Source organism: Hylobates moloch, unplaced genomic scaffold (genome assembly GCF_009828535.3).
Source record: "Hylobates moloch isolate HMO894 unplaced genomic scaffold, HMol_V3 SCAFFOLD_7, whole genome shotgun sequence".
In the NCBI taxonomy this organism is placed as follows: domain Eukaryota; kingdom Metazoa; phylum Chordata; class Mammalia; order Primates; family Hylobatidae; genus Hylobates; species Hylobates moloch.
This window is the reverse complement of record NW_026652282.1, coordinates 26,660,652-26,673,315: the sequence shown is the minus strand read 5'-3', so window position 1 is coordinate 26,673,315 and position 12,664 is coordinate 26,660,652. Positions and strand designations below refer to the sequence as shown.

Below are 12,664 nucleotides of genomic sequence, written 5' to 3'. Positions count from 1 at the left end.
TCCATAGAAATGTATGTATCACACAGTGAACTCTAATGTAACCTATGGACGAAGTTTATCATAGTGTATCAATACTGGTTCATCAAGTGTAACAAATATACCACATTCATACAAGATATTAATAGTAGAAAAAACTGGAAGGAGGGAAGAGAGTGTCTATGGGAACCTTCTGTATTTTGCTAAGTTTTTCTGTAAACCTAAATCTTCTCTAAAAAATGAAATCTAAAGTTTTTAAAATTAGGAATTATTTAAATGATCTGAAGCAGAGAAATAATTAAATGATATATAGCTACAAGATGGAATATTATGCAATAATACCAAAATGATGTTTATGGTAAAAAAGAAATCCCCAGCCTAACCCTGAAGGAATGCATTCAGGAAGAAGAAGGGGACAGCGTCCACAACTAACTTCTCTGTAAGGAGATCTACTCATTCAAAAGAGAAAATAGTCTAAGCAAAGAGCTAATCAAGTGATTCTTGCCATTGTCCAATTAGAGGTGAACTTGTGCCAGGTTAGTGTCAGTGAATTGGAAATAATTAAACAGATTCAAATATTGTGAAGGTAGAATGGACCCGAGTTGGTGATAAATTAGATTTAATAGAAATGTATCAGTCTATCTATAGATAAATGATGATAGATAGATAGATAGATAGATAGATAGATAGATAGATGATAGATAGATCACCAAGAAACAAAAGAATGTAAACTAAAGTTATTCCTATCTCAGTTCTTTAAAGAGAGGTTGGAAATCAAGAGTTCTGGGCAAGGCATGGTGGCTCATATCTATAATTCCAGCACTTTGGGAGGCCGAGGCAGGCAGATCACGAGGTCAGGAGATCGAGACCATCCTGGCTAACACGGTGAAACCCCATCTCTACTAAAAATACAAAAAATTAGCCAGGCATGGTGGCGGGCGCCTGTAGTCCCAGCTACTCGGGAGGCTGAGGCAGGAGAATGGCGTGAACCCGGGAGGCGGAGCTTGCAGTGAGCCAAGATCGCGCCACTGCACTCCAGCCTGGGCGACAGAGCAAGACTCCGTTTCAAAAAAGAGTTCTGTTTTAACAGCATAATTGTGAACTGCCTGTGAGGCTCTGATGTAGGAATTTCAAGTATACTTACAAAATCATATAAAAAGTGGCCTGAACTAGAGAGAAAAATTCCAGGCTGGGTGCAGTGGCTCACGCCTGTAATCTCAACACTTTGGGAGGCTGGGGTGGGAGGATTGCTTGAGCTCAGGAGTTCAAGATCAGCCTGGCAATATAGGGAGATCCCATCTCTACAAAAGAAATTTTAAAATTAGCCAGATGTGGTGGTGATGCACACCTGTAGTCCCAGCTACTCAGGAGGCTGAGGTGGGAGAATCACTTGAGCCTGGGTGAGCTGCAGTGAGCCATGATCACACCACTCCAGCCTGGGCGACAGAGAGAGACTGTCTCAAGAAAAAAAAAAAGAAATCCAGAGAAACCGTAGGAGTGGATGAGAATATCTACAAAGAGAGTGAAATTATGACAAGAGATACAATAAGGTCATTGTTTTGTGAGGGGCACAGAAGTAGGTAAAGGAAACTAGGAATGAGTGGCAGAGTAAGATGAAGACCTCAAAATTGTGGTGTCATAGGAAACTAAGAGTATTTCAAAGAGGGGGAGGTCAGTCATGCCAAATGTTACATGGAGGTCTGGTAATAGAGCCTTGTAGTGGACTACTTATGAGTCCTGGTTCTAGAATTTGGCTTCTTGGGATTATATATCAACTGTAGTCTATTAGTTATGGGACCTTAAGGAAATAATTTATCCTCATTTTGCCTCAGATTCTACATTTGTAAAATTAGACGAGAATATGACTTACTTTATAAGTTTCTTGGAGGCATTAAATACAACACATAGAAAGGTCAGGGCAGGGAGTCATACCTGATGTCAGAAGGCCACAGTGTCCTTTTCCTTTTGCAGTTGGGAGAGTCAGATAGCCACCCAAGAAAACACAATGAAAGACACTGATATCAAGAGACTATTGTATAATCATCTTTTATGCATGTTTTCAATTAGCCTGATCATCTTCATTCCATCATTCTTTTTGGAGAACTTCTCAATATTGGAAGCACACTTAATACGGTTGTGCATCTGTTGTGTTTTTCTAACTGCTGTCAATCCAGTGTTATATTTAGTAGGGAAACCAAATGCATCCTCTAAAAGAAGTTTATCATCACACAAGGTGACCAGATTTTTGGAATGCTGTATTAATTTCTTATGCCTTGTTTCTTGCATGTAATTCATGTAATTTTTGTTCTATATGGAGTGCCCCCATTAGAGTTGAAGATGGAAACATTTTTATTTGTGGTTATTTTTGTCTGCTTTTACTACTCTACCAAGTTTGTTTTTGTTAGGACCAAATCTCAAAGCATGGATAAGAGTTTTCACTGGAAAGGGAGTTATATTCACTTGGGAGAATAGTGTCAAGATCACTACAATTTCTAGTTTTGTGGGAACATGTCTTGGAGTACTTTCTATACCACTGGATTGGAAAAGACCATGGCAGATAAGGAAACTAACACCTAGAGGATATGTAACATTCTCGATGTCAGTGAGCTCGTACACATGGCCCATCTCCTCCTATATGCTTGAAGCAAACTTTGGCAACATGGCTGGCCTTGTTATTTCACCACTCTGGATACACTGGAATAAAAAGCAACTTACATATAACAGTTAATTGGAACAAAGGTAGAAGATACTTCTTTGTGCAGATACCATAAAGACTATGAAGAAATATATATAGTCAAAGCCAAACAGTTCCATTTACAGCATCGTTTTTTTAAATGTTATAATTGAAAAAAAATGTATTTACAACATGATATAATTGTAGCTTTTTCAACTATGAAACCCCTTAAGAAATTGTACTTTCTTGTTTAAATAAAGTATCAATAATAGGAAAAAATGCAACACCTAAATTGTATAGAATAATACCTGGTAAACACTATGCATTCAATAAACATTAGCTATTAACATCACAAAAAGTATTTTTTTTTTAATTTTTCAGTATGGAGACACACATAGTAAAAGCAGGTTAGCAGAACAGTGGAGGCAGAATGCAGGTCGGAGTGAATTAAAGGGTAATTGCTCTATTGATAAAACTGTTCTCATAGCGTTTGAACACATTCATTGACAAGAAGACACTCATTGCCACCAGAAGCCACAATTCAATTGGATATGTTAATACATGTAACAACAATCTGGCCCCCACACTTATCACCCCATTGATGACTGTACTTGGATTTTCAGTTTTTCACTGGTCTTCTCAAATCTAACTGTGAGAGGGTTCCTCTTTGTGCTGAGATAGAATCTGTCTTCCAAGACCTTCAATTCAGCTGCATTCTGTCCTCTGGGGCCAAAGTACTATATTATTCTAAACAGTAATTAACTTTTTGTTTCTAGAACATCCTTCTTTCAGACGTTTATTTACATAAACCGTAGGCCTCCTTCAAGTCATCTAGTTTGAGGGTTCACAAAACTGACTGGCCATCAGAATCCCTTGGGAGTAAAAAGATAGATTCTGGATCTCAGACATCAATCCAGAATCTCCAAGAGGTAGAGCCAAAAAATTTCGAAGTTAAATGTTTCTTTGGCAAATTTGATGTACAGGCAAGTAAAGGAACCACTGCTCTAGTGTCTATGTGACAAAAACACCTTCAAGGATCCTTTTTTTGCAGAGATTCCAAAGCTACCAATGTCACTTTTACTGGCACCATTACTTTAGTATTTAGCATTTCACAATTACAAACATATTACACTTTTTAGAGCTATCAATTACTCCCAATCACTCAACAGTTAAGTGGAATGCACAAGTTTTTGGCATTTAGATGTCATGCAGCTGAGTGTGTCCCCTTGGCTTCAAAACTTTTCCAGTTACTGCATTTTTCTGCCAGATGGAAGCTTCGTTTGGCTGGTATTGCAAAGTGCACAAGTAGCGTCCACTGTGCTTTGGAAATGTGTATGATGTTTCTCTGTAAAACTCTTTTCACCCACTCCCAACATCCCCAACTTAGAGTTCTTTGAATCAGCTGGCCTCAGCTCTTTCTCACCAATAGCAAGGGGTGGTAGAAATTAGGCAGTTAGCTGAAAACCAAAGACCAGGTTGAATTCACACTTTGAAATTGGCTTCATGCGTCTGTTTAGATAAGCAGAGAACTGCTGTGGTGCCTCAGTCCTGTTGCTGCTGCTCTGGATATTTTCTTCATGGGTATTCTGACAGCTTGGACATGACCCCTGGCACCACAAAATAAGACTGGAGGCAAAAGGAAACCAACTCATTTCTCCTCATATTGTGACTGGTTTTTCCTTTTATTTATGATTGAACTCTGTTGTCACTGGCGCTTGCATTTTTACTTCGCCTTGCCAAAATCAGCTTTAAGGGCCAAATTGTTTCTGTGTTTGCACACCCTCCTATTTTGCAGAAAAGCCTTTCTTTCCACTTAGCTACTGTTGCTTTGGCTCCAATATTTGCTTGTATGTTGCACCTTCAATGCATTCTTTTTACAAGACTCAGCATCTAGAAGTCAGTTTTTTCAGTATCTTCTCACTGGAACAAAATTCACATCCGCAACCTCATACATGGCTCTAGAAAACATCTGGAGATGATCCAAAACCTGTCAGACTTTATCAGCAAGAAGGTCCCTTATGTACTGGAGCAAATAAAACTAGCATACCGCAACAGCCCTCAGGTAAAGCACTTCTTAATACTGCCCACATTAGTGGTCTCTTTACAACTCTCAGCCTCTGGGAAAGTTTAACCTTTAAACGACCACCCTTGAAATGATTTGTTTTTTATCTTTGCCTTTGATATAATTTTAATTTTTGAAGTGTTTGCCTTGGCTCAACCACTAACTCCAAATGCCTCTGCTTTAATTTGTGCTTTCTACAGAATTTGGAGAAATTTCTGATCTCTTCTTTAAGTTGCTCCACGTTGTGTTTTATTCCAAAATGTCTTATTTTTTGCTCCAAAACCTTCATTCTCAGGCTTTAGCTTTTGTACCCTCCTAGCAAACTCTTTCTTTCACAGCTGAAACTATTCAGGGTAGAATTTTTGTTGTCCCCCAAGCAATTTGCATCATCTTTGACACACGGTAGATGTTTGTTTGTTCATTCATTCAACAAATTTTTGTTGAGTTCCAGCTATGTCGAGGCACTGTTTTAGGTTTTAGGGTTTCAACAGTGAATAAAACAAAGTTCCGCTTTTTGTTTTTGTTTTTTTTGTTTTTGTTTTTTTTTTTTCCAGAGTCTCGCTCTGTCGCCAGGCTGGAGTGCAGTGGCACGATCTTGGCTCACTGCAACCTCCGCCTCTGGGTTCAGGTGATTCTCCTGCCTCAGCCTCCCAAGTAGCTGGGATTACAGGTGCCCACCAGCACGACCAGCTAATTTTTGTCTTTTTAGTAGAGACGGGGTTTCACCATGTTGGGCAGGATGGTCTCGATCTCTTGACCTCGTGATCTGCCCGCCTCGGCCTCCCAAAGTGCTGGGATTACAGGCGTGAGCCACCATGTCTGGCCAGTTCCTGCTCTTATAGAGCTTACACTGTGGTGGGAGAGACAGCCAATAAAGGAAGTGTGAAATATATGTATCAAATGTTTATAAGAGCTATTAAAAATAAAACAGGATAAGGGGGATAGTGAATGCTGGGGTCCAAGATTGGCTATTTTAGATAGAATGGTCTAGGGGCTCCCTTGCTGATGAGGTGACATCTGCCAACCTAAAGGAAGGCAGAGATTGAGCTTTGCAGATTTCTGGGCAAAAGTGTCTCAGGTAGAGAAAAGTAAATGTCAAGGTCTTGAGGAAGGAGCATGCTTAGAGAATGAATGGGTGGGTAGACGGATGGATGATTGGATATTCAATACTGAATAAATTAAGGAATAGAGATTGTGGGGGACAAACCCCAAGGTGACCCCAATGTTCACACCTTGTGTAATCTTTTCCCCTTGAGTGGTGGCAGAACCTATTGCTTGCTTCTAACAAATAAGGCGTGGCAGAGGTGATGGGATGTGCCTCCCATGATTATGTTGTATACATAGCTCTATCTTGCTAGCATGCTCTAGGGGGACTCTCCTCCTGCCCTTGGAGAAGCAAGCTGCTGTGATGTAAACTGTCTGTGAAGAGAGCCATGTGACAGGGAACTGCAGGTGACCTCTAGGAGCTGAGGGTCACGGTACCATGACAAGGAACTACATTCTTTGAACAACCATGTCAGGAAGGAAGAGGACTCTAAGCTTGTTGACACCTTGATTCCAGCTTTACAAGACTCTGAGCAGATAACCCAGTTAAGTTGTGACCAGACTCCCGACTCATGGCAATTGTGAGGTAATAAATGTGTGTTATTTTCAGCCATTAAGTTCATAGTGATCTTTTACGATGTATGGAAAATAAACACACAGCTAACACATCTGAGCTAAGTAGCAGATATAAAACCTCAAGTTACGGAATCATCTTACTCATTGTCTACCTCAAACTTAAGAGTAACTTATGTGTTGCATAGTTAGTTTTCTGTCTTCCCTCTTTCTCTACACCTAGACCTACTTTACCCTCATGTCCAGGCTCAGCTTCAGCTCTATACCTACAACACATTTTACCGTGGATACTATTCCAGTTGCAATTTACTGCGCAACAAACCATATACCTTAGTAGTTAGAAAGAGCAGTATGTTATTGGTTTTCATTTCTAGACTCACATAGGCAATTTTCATGTGGTTTCAGTTATATGTTGGTTGAAGCTAGAGTCATCTAAAGGTTCAACTTAGATGTCCAAGACAACCCACTCAATTGCAGTTGACTCTGGCTGTCAGCAGAGAACTGTAAAGACTCAGACGTCCAAGACAACCCACTCAGTTGCAGTTGACACTGGCTATCAGCAGGTAACTCAGCTGGAAGAGTAAATTGGAGCAGCTACATGTGACCTTACCCATCTCTCTTAGATTTCTTATAACTTGGTGGATGTGTTCCGAGATGCTGCATCCCAAGAACATCAACTAAGGGATGAATTCGTAACTGGGACCATATCACATTTGCTATAATCTACATCAGTTTTGAAGGAGTGAAGAAATAGACTCCACGTCATTGTGGAAGAGTGGCAAAGTCACGTTGCAGCAGACTATATGGAATAGGAGATAATGTTGCAGCCATCTTTAAAAATACCCTTGGTCCCTGCAAGGATTGAAGGAAACCAAGGGCAATTCCATGCTTACCAATGAATTGCAATTGAAATCAAAGATCCTTGAGTTCAATTCATGGTGCTATTCTTTACTAGCTATGTAATTATAGTAATTTAACTCCTGGGGCCCAATCTCTTCATCTCTTAAATTAGACAATAACACCTACCTCAATAGTGGTTGTAAGCATTAAAGGAAAAAAATATTTAAAAGACAAAGCAGAGTGCTAGACACCTGGTAATATGTCTCTAAGTGATAGCACATTAGTCTGTCTTCACACGGCTATGAAAAACTACCTGAGACTGAGTAATTTATAAAGAAAAGAGGTTTAATTGATTCACAGTCCCGCATGGCCGGGGAGGCCTCAGGAAACTTATAATCATGGCTGAAGGCAAAAGGGAAACAAGGCACGTCTTACATGGTGTCAGGAGAGAGAGAGGGGGGTACTGCCACATGCTTTAAAACCATCAGCTCTTATGAGCACTCACTATCACCAGAACAGCACGGGGGAAACTGCCCCCATGTAATTCACTCTTAGCTTTATTCCTGATTATCATAACTAAAAGTTTTCTTTATTTTCAGGCTATTTTGTACCCTTCCAGTAGTAATTGAATTACATTATGAGTTTCTGAACCAATAACCTTCCCTGTGCCATAACCCTGTAGGCATGACTTTCTGCCTGGTTATGCCTGCCTCATCTTCCTAGAGATTACAATCTTAGTCTGAACCCCAGCCAAAAGATTGGAGTGCTATTTTCTACTAGCATATTACTTTGGTAGGGTCAGCTACATACTTCCACGGATTTCTACATATGGCTCTTCTGTGATTCTCCACTATATTTTTACTTCATTCATCAGGACACCCCCAGAGGTTTGAATTCTACCCTCTGGAGGCCCACTGTCCAGCTTCAAGTCTGGGCTTGGTTTCAGAGCTTGCCTGTAGCCAATCCTATAAAGTAATCCAGTTTTAGAACCAGAATTCTTTTCATTTGTCTCATCCTGCTGGAGGTAGTATGATAGGTTTGCTAAGGACTAATATGTGGCTTTCAGGATTTTAATTCTTCATATGCAGATGCTTTTTAGCATTTTACTCAGTTTCTCTAAGCATATTGTTTTCCGTACCCCTCACCTCCTTCTTGCTTGCTCTCTTGCTCTCTCACTGTCCCCTTCCCTCCCTTTCTCTCCAGCCCCCACCATTACCCACAACCACACGTCTTTTGCAGGAACTCTTAGAGTCCATTCCCCAAACCTACAATGACCAGTCAGTTAGGTAGCCCAGAATGTTTAACCCCCATCTCCATCAAAATGCATCACTGTATCTCCTCTCATAGTTACACATGCGGATTACTGGGCCTTCATTTATTCTTGATAAGGTGAGCATAGAGCAAGAATTCATCCTCATTTAATGGCCGTTTAGTTACATGAGGACAGACACAGTCCTTGATTCACTATGACTTTCCTAGAAGAGTGTTTTTCACTTTAGCATCTATAGGAAAAGACAATGCTCTAGCAAGTGTGGAAGGTTGATTTATAGCAAATTTAACGTGAAAGGGTGACCTACAGAGAAACAGCATTGTGCTCCTGCTGCTGCTGCTGGAGATTCATGGTGAAGGAATGAAAACTGCCCTTTACCCCACCAGGAGGCCCGCCAGGCTTTTATCTTCCTAAGGTTTGGGGTCCCGTTTCCTCTACTGGAGACTAATCAGCTTTTGAGTTTCAACGCTCTGAAGGAGGTATCTTTTCATGTGAGTGGCAACAGAAGTCTACCTTAAAACAGACTTTTGTGTTGAGAAGGCTTAGAGGCCCAATTAAGCTTTATCATCTAAAAGGCAGTCAGAATAAATCTTCGTGCTCTAAAATTTAACAAAAAATTATATTAAATGTAACTCTAAGGTATTTAACAAAAAATTATATTAAATGTAACTCCAAGATTTGGGTATAAAGGAAACAATAGAGTGTTTCCAGCACTGGAGGGTAGGTGTGGAGTGCTGTCTGAGTGCCTTCTGGTGTGGTAGGCAATGATGGAAACTATATTAATAAAGGCAGAGTGTAACTCCACAGCCTGGGGTCTTGCAAGATGGGCCAATTTCCAAGCTTAGCAGCGAGTGAGTTCAGAATTAATGTCCTAATTGAAATGATCTTGCTCACCTGGGAAGGGAGCTGGGCCAAGGTTTCCAAGCCTGGAGAAAAATGGGCATGTAAATGGAGGAGGCCTTCTGCAGCTAGAAATGGTAGCCATATCAGTACATAATAGTCATAAAAAAGTCATAGACTAAGAACCCATATCCTACCATGATGAGAGCCAAAAATATGGGTGACTGTCTTCTTGGGGCAATTTTTGACCCTCAGTGTTGTAATACTGTGTCAGATGTGGTCTATGCTAATTCTGTGTTATTTCTACCCTTCCAAGTGTGCCCAGGAGAAGAAAGGATAGAAATACATTTTCAGGATCCCCTCGCCAGAAGTTCTCCAGCTTAGATGAAGCTACAGAAAGGGACTTGTGTGAGATTTGGAAAATGTAATGAAAGGAAAAACCATTATTCTCCATAAGTTACAGGCAAGGGCTGGGCTGAAGCAGGCAGGGTTATGACGACTTCTAAGCATCCTCTAAGAGTCTCCCATATTGATCCTGCAGACAACTGAGGTCATCAGTTGTTGTCCCCTCTGATCCCTGCATTTTTTGTTTCTCTGATGCCAGCGGCCCCACAAATGTTGTGGAAGCCTCTTTTTTTTTTTTGTCTGTATTAAAGCTTTTCTGGCTAGAATGGTCTAGAATGATTTCCATTTTCCTGGTTTAACCATGATTTTATAGGGGATGTGAAGGGATATCCCCCCAAATGGAAATTATTGACCTTACAAATGAAGATGAAAACTGATTTTAGTCAACTTGAGAAAATAATTAAACGTGACATTATTTGATCTCATATTCTGTGGAGCAATTCACAATTGTTATGTAATCAAAGTGATATCCAAAGGAAATGTATTAAAGCAATTCAACTATTTGAAATATGTGATAACCCACCATGGTGCCTCCCAATGTTAAAAATCTCTTAAAATGTCTTCCCATTACACAATAAATATTCATAACTTTGGGGCTTGTGCCCTAAGTGGAAATTCAGAGCTGTCTGAGGCCAATAAACAGCAGAAACAACAGTGAAGTAAAATTGTGTATGCCACCATCTTAGTTGCAACCACCTCATGATTTAAAGAGAGCATTTAAATGTGGGGAATAACCAGAGATATAGTCTTTGACGTGATCAATCTTCACATTATTCATCTTTTGACATGTATTTTTTTTCACCTTTTTCCAGCTGAAATAGAATCCAGCTTAGCTCTCAGAACACCAAGTAGAAAATGATTTCAGAAACAATTGTGCCACTGTGTTTAAAATGAGTATTCCCTGTCATAACCCATTTTAACCTTGCTTATTACACTTTGTCATGGCAAGGGCAAATGGGAAAGTGTGGAGAAATGGACACAAACATATTTTTTTCAACCATGAGAAACATACAAAGCCAGTGTCTCAACTCGTTAAAAGAAGCAAATATTCTGTTTAATGCATTTGCATTAAAAATTAAGAATGATGTGAAAAACCTATAATGTTTAATACATACCAGGACATATCCTGGTGACATTAACTTTTTAGTACAGAAATGTTATATTAAAACATGTATAAGTGAAAAAACCAGCACAGTCAACTAAAATCCTTCCAGTTCTCCTACTAAGAAAGACAAATGTTTTCTATATACTGCAGGCACCTGTGAGCTTTCAAACTGTCGAATATAATCTAGCTGAAGTCAGCAACCTGCACTGCGGCTGCAGCTGCCCAGAGAGATTTTCCCAAGGGAAGCATGTCATCCCCACTGGAGGAAGTATCTGTCATGGTAGACTAGCCATTATGAATGCTCTTTGTGAACTAGAAAATCAAGTAAAAATTGATTCTTCAAATTAGTCTTTTAGTCACTAAAATGCAACTTGACCTAAAATGTCACCCAAGTATTTACTGTCTTTTATCCAAGTCCTTGAGCATATAATACTGTGTTGAATTGAACTTCATAAACATTTCCAGAATTATATGAATACATAAATGAATGAGAGTATCTTCACATTGATGAATATGTGAAGCTATTTTGTGAATATATTAGAGTATTTCAAACTTTAGAAATAGAAAGAATGATAGATTTTATCTAGTATCACTAGGAAGACTGTATAATATGTGGTTTCCAAAACTACTTTTTTGGTGGCAAATGTTAAGTCAAAACAGGTGTCAACTGGCCCTGCTTCAGGCAAACCGAGATGTACAGTCTTCCTAAGCATCTTGCTCATCCTCTTTAAATCCATTGCTAAAATGCCAAGCATGAAGGTAAAAGAAAGCAGAATCACTCTAACATGATCTCATTTGTTAAAAGATTATTGATCTGCAACAGACCTTATAGAACGTGTCGACGTGTTGTTTGGGTTCATGAAGAAGCAGACTTTGAAATACAGTTAGGAGTACAAGGAGTTTGTGGAGGAGAGAGGGGGATAATGTTAGTGAAAGATGAAGGGGGAAGGAGGGGAGAATGAGCAGGGAAAGCTCTCAGAGTGCATTTCAGTTCTGCGACCTATAAAAGGAAGGGAGAGGAAATAACATTGGGCCTGAAGAGACCATGATGCAGCTCTGACAGAGTCTTAGCCAATCTAACGGGGAGCTCTGGCGCAAAGATTGCCTATTAAAGGAGAACTGTGTTGAACAGAAATGGCAGGCTGTAGTACCCCTGCCATGCTCAGTCACTGGCTGGGGCTGCTGGAGATTTGCTGGCCTCGGATCAAAAGCTGAGGGAGATGGGAAGAACTGCACTCTTTTTAGCTGAATGGCGAGTTTTGTCTTGATGGATAATCTGAGTGGTGCACTTCCAGCGGCTGCCTCACGGCATATCAAAACCAATCTTCTTTGATAAATGAAGACACTGAAGTTCACAGGGATCTTTAAGGCACACATCAGGTAGTACAACTTCAGTCTCTTGACTTCAGAGCTACTGTACCATCATACTGATACTTTGAAACTTTGGGATCACAGGACTTTCTGAGACCTCAAAATAGTAAAACAATATAGCAAGCAAAAGACAGAGCTTAGAGGTGGACCTTGGTCTAACTAACTCTAAAGCCAATAATTTTACCACTAAGCGGGAAAGGGAGATAGAGAGGGGAACTTATTTGAGAAAATAAAGCCTTTCAAAGATAATATTGAGACCTTAAATCCAGTAAGATGCCACTCACCTCTTCTTACTCTCTCAGTTCAGGCTACTTTAGGGAAGGAGTGGTGAAAATATGCTTTGGGTTGTAGGAAAGTAGAATTACAAACTTTTGATATAAATGCCATTTCTAATATAAAATGACTTATACCCCCAAAGAGGAGGTTGTGTCCCCTTAGTCAGCCTCTGAGTATTATAAACTAGTGAAGGTCTCTCTAGAATCTGGTTTTTGGCGACCCTCCACA

The 12,664-nt window shown here is 39.9% G+C and overlaps 1 pseudogene; it reads left to right on the top strand.

Moving 5' to 3' along the window:
- Positions 1-1,981: 1,981 nt before the first annotated feature.
- On the top strand, positions 1,982-2,704 carry LOC116811022 (phosphatidylinositol-glycan biosynthesis class F protein-like; annotated as a pseudogene).
- The last annotated feature ends 9,960 nt before the right edge of the window (positions 2,705-12,664 follow it).